This window comes from Saccostrea cucullata, unplaced genomic scaffold (genome assembly GCF_032062105.1).
Source record: "Saccostrea cucullata isolate Sc308-1 unplaced genomic scaffold, CSIRO_AGI_Scuc_v1 ctg2427, whole genome shotgun sequence".
In the NCBI taxonomy this organism is placed as follows: Eukaryota; Metazoa; Mollusca; class Bivalvia; order Ostreida; family Ostreidae; genus Saccostrea; species Saccostrea cuccullata.
This window is the reverse complement of record NW_026935897.1, coordinates 48965-53110: the sequence shown is the minus strand read 5'-3', so window position 1 is coordinate 53110 and position 4146 is coordinate 48965. Positions and strand designations below refer to the sequence as shown.

The 4146-nt window shown below is 32.9% G+C and overlaps 1 long non-coding RNA gene across 1 annotated transcript; it reads left to right on the top strand.

The window, feature by feature from the left end:
• On the top strand, window positions 1-2356 carry LOC134244136 (uncharacterized). The gene is made up of 3 exons (XR_009987164.1): window positions 1-170; window positions 969-1137; window positions 2239-2356. It is a non-coding gene; the product is annotated as an uncharacterized LOC134244136 (long non-coding RNA).
• The last annotated feature ends 1790 nt before the right edge of the window (window positions 2357-4146 follow it).

The following is a 4146-nucleotide window of genomic DNA, read 5'->3' as shown; positions in this document are numbered from 1 at the left end:
TAATTTTTGTGCATATTCCTAAGGTTATAATTATATCAATGCATCGAAAACGCACGACATTATGGGCGTTTAAATTCTAACTGGTTTAATGATGACGAGTTACTAATTTTGTATCTATAAATTACAGCTTTTTAATTAACTTTAAAGGAGTGTAAGACATTACGATGAAGGTAAGTTGAAGAAGTGTAGAAAACATACTATCGAATTGCAGGGTTAAATTAACGGCTGATGATTTTTTTTTTCCTCAGAAATATGTCTATATTAGTAGGTGACGAAGCTGCAAAGATAAAAACGTCTTCTTACATTTCTTTAAAACTGATTTTGGCAAAAGTCGAAGACAAGCTTTAAGAAAGATATATCGAATTATTGCTGTAACTTTAAAAAAAAATCATGTTCTGTATGTTGACGCAAAAATATTTTAGCTGTTCAAGTTTCAACATTCTACTATCAATTTGATAAAACAAGCCAAAATTTCCACTATTCCTAATTCTTCCATCCCTTAATTTAAATCTGCACTTTACGGGACAACCGTACGCCGAAGAAAAAAAATAAAATTATAAATCGTTCTCATTAAAATAAATAAAAATATTTTGTATTGCTCTTTCTGTCATTAAATGCAGACTATAAATGTTATTTCATAAAGTGTGTCTAATTTAATTTTAATTTAATTTTGGTTCAATTTCTCTGTACATTAATTTGATTAAGAGCAATGATATACTCTTTAATTTCACAAACTGTACTCAAAGAAATTTGGTTTTTGAAAAAAATAAAATTTTCACTTATTTTAAAAGATGTTTATTAAAAATATATCTATCATTTGTTTACAACGGCATATATTGGGGAAATGTACTGATTAAGAACAGAAGAGCTATTATAGTAACTCGGGACAGCGTTGTGAGCTATTATAGTAACTCGGGACAGCGTTGTGAGCCATGAGCCTCTTGTTTCATATATCACTAATGAATTAGTTGTCAGGTGCATTTGTCATTATGTTGCTTTTGGTATGTATGGAACTGTTCACTACACCCGTGGAAGGAGGAAGAAGAAAAAAACGAAAATGAAAACGAAGAGAGGAAAACAAAAATTCAAATCTAAGTCGAAACGCAGCATCCAACAACAGAACAGCGATCTTCTTCTGTATGTATTAGTTTTTACCTTCTACAGTATTTATTGTGTTATAAGTTTTGCTAAAATTCAATGTTCATTTAATCTACTGAAATTCTGATAAAACGATTCGAGGGAGATGCTACAGCAAAAAATTCTGTCTTACCTGTGAGTTTCTGAACAAAAACATATAGGTGTCACAAGAGTATTAAATTCTGCTATATATTCCACCAAAAATGCACAAGTTTGATTAGAAGTAATTCATTCAAAACAAACTTCTGAGAAGTTCCCTTTTCATATCTTGTAAAACCATTCTTTATAAAGAGTTTATTACCAAAAAAATACATAGCCATCCAGCAAGGCAGGCAAATTTGTTTCGGTCGAAGTCGAACAGGTGCTGGAAAATCTAGTCCAAGGCCTAATCACTCCCCACTCTTGACAGTATATAGAAAAATCAGCACGCCCTAAATTTTAAGAAATCTGGTCAATACAGGAAGTTGTTTTTCATCTCATAAAAAAAATTCAGCCCCTGTCTCGTATCAAAATGCCCGAATCGGAAGGGGAGATTCCGGGATTATTTTGAGTCAGACATGATCGATTTGAACTCAAGTGAAATACTGTTATGACACCTATACAGCTGTACATGTATGTGGCAAGTCCCAAATATCGGACCTTTTCCATGCCTTTCTTTAAAAATGATAATGATGTCGATATCTGACATGGCAGGAAAACGTGAACACCGATGTCTCCTCCTGTTTTCCAATTTTGCGTTAATATTTTGCTAAATATCAAGTTATAGATATTCCAAAAATTCGGTTTCAAAAAATTTTTTAATTGAAGGATATCTTTAGAGAAAGGTAAAGAACATAATATATTATAATGTTAATTTTTGTTTCTAGGTTTATTTGTGCTTTTGTGCGTAGTTTGTTATCAAAAATACATCAATGAGGCAGATGTATGTAAATTTACAGAAAAAATGCTTATATGACCATAAGTTATTTGTGCAAATTATCGGTCGCAGGACTGTGACCAGATTTTGTAATGTTGTGTTAGAGTTGTGGATATTAGCTGATTTTTTTTAATTAAAAAAACTATTAATTAGGAAAAACATACCTTTTATTTTTTTTTTGGCAGAAAAATACTCCATGCTCCAAGTGTCAACTTCCAGCTTCGTTGACCTGATCAGATGAAGGAATTATATGATTTATGGAAAATCGAGAATGAAGATAAACAATAAATATTTAAGCACCTTTGCTTTTTAAGTTTAATTTCTAGTTTTCTCAGAAGTAAAGTACTTAATTATCTTGATATAATTGTATTTGATTGATTGTATATTGTTTAATTCCCTCTCGAGATTTTTCACTCATTTTGAGACTCCATAACTTGCCGGTGGAGAGCTGCAAATTTTGTCCTGTACTTAGGGTCATTAAGCAGGGAGGGTTCTTTTTCGTGCCAACACCTACACTAACTGCTACATTGGACCTCAGTTTATCCTAAGGACCACTTTGGGATTGGAACCCGCCACGTACGGATCAACTTCTTTCTTCGCGATTGTACAGCATATCTCTATCCACTGCGACATGCGGGCGACGATATTGTATTTGGACTAACAGAACCAACTATTTCTCAATGGACTTTGATTTAAAATTAAGCTCATTGTCAGCAATTCATTTGAGAAGAATGACTGTCTTGCCCTTCGAGATCATGCAAAACAAAATATGCCAGAAAAAAATAAACATTTTCATTGAAATTTAACATTCAATTACACTAAAGTTCAAGTGCCTGTTCTTCGAGAAAGGCATTGTCATGATAATTCTTGTTAATAACATGAAAGCATCCCCAGGTGGTGTAGATTCAAGTTTCAAATCAAGACTCCCCAAGCCAGGGTACCCCTTCAGTCTGGATGTTTTCAAGCTAAGAATTTTTTTTCATGCAGTAGTTCATTTAATTTTTGATAGATATTGAACTTTTTTCACTAAGTCACTCTTTTACAAAGACATATATGCAGTACTGCCTTTGTCCACAGAACTCTAAGCCTAAAACTATACTGACGGACTTTAAAAACGCAACACCTAATAATATTTGGTATTATTAAGAACTATATGCGGTATATTGCATATATTTGCCCCCACAAAAGTCAAATTTTGAAAACTTCCAGAAATGTGCTGAATTCAATAAATTGTATGAGAAATATAAATTAACAGAAAATATTATAGTTTCAAAGCAGTGTATTCAAAATTTTTGTTTTTATGACGTCACAAACTAGTCCAATTTTATATCCTTTTTCAGAAAGAGGACAAAATGGACAAAATTTCAACAATTTTAGCTTTAAAATTTATAGAGTGCAAGTTTGTTCAGGAACAATATTGACATATTTTATTGATATTATCATTCTACACATTATATCAAAATATTGATCCTGAACACACATGCGCTTGGTGACTTTTACTCAAAATATCGACGAAATATGTATATTTTTCTGTAAAATTCATAAAAAACTGAAATTTACGGCATGTTTGTCACGTCATTACGTACTTATGACGTCATTACTTATGAAAATATTCAGTGCTTTGAAGTCAGCATATACTCCCCTGTTTAAGAACTTAATTAAATATATCTCCATCAAAGTTTGATTTGGGGGGCAAATATTGGTTATTACCGAATAAAGTTCTTTATTCATATATCTAGTAAACAAATTATTTCTTGTATACATTCAACCATGTTCAATGTTCATTGTTCTTTAATTTTCAACACCCTTTTATTCACAAAAGGGGTACAACTGAAAAGAATGTCAAAGAGGGGTGCGTCAAAAATGTGGTTTTGATCACTAATACCGTGTATGTCCTCCATTGGCACGAGTTACGGCGCGCAGGCGACGTGTCATTGACTGGCAGACACTTCGAAAAGTCTTTTGAGGAATATTCTGCCACTCCTCCAACAAGGCATTCTCAAGTTCCTGTGGGTTCTGAGGCTAAGACTGGCGTCTGCGCACACGTCTCCCCAGCTCGTCCCACAAATGTTCAATCGGATTTAAGTCTGGAG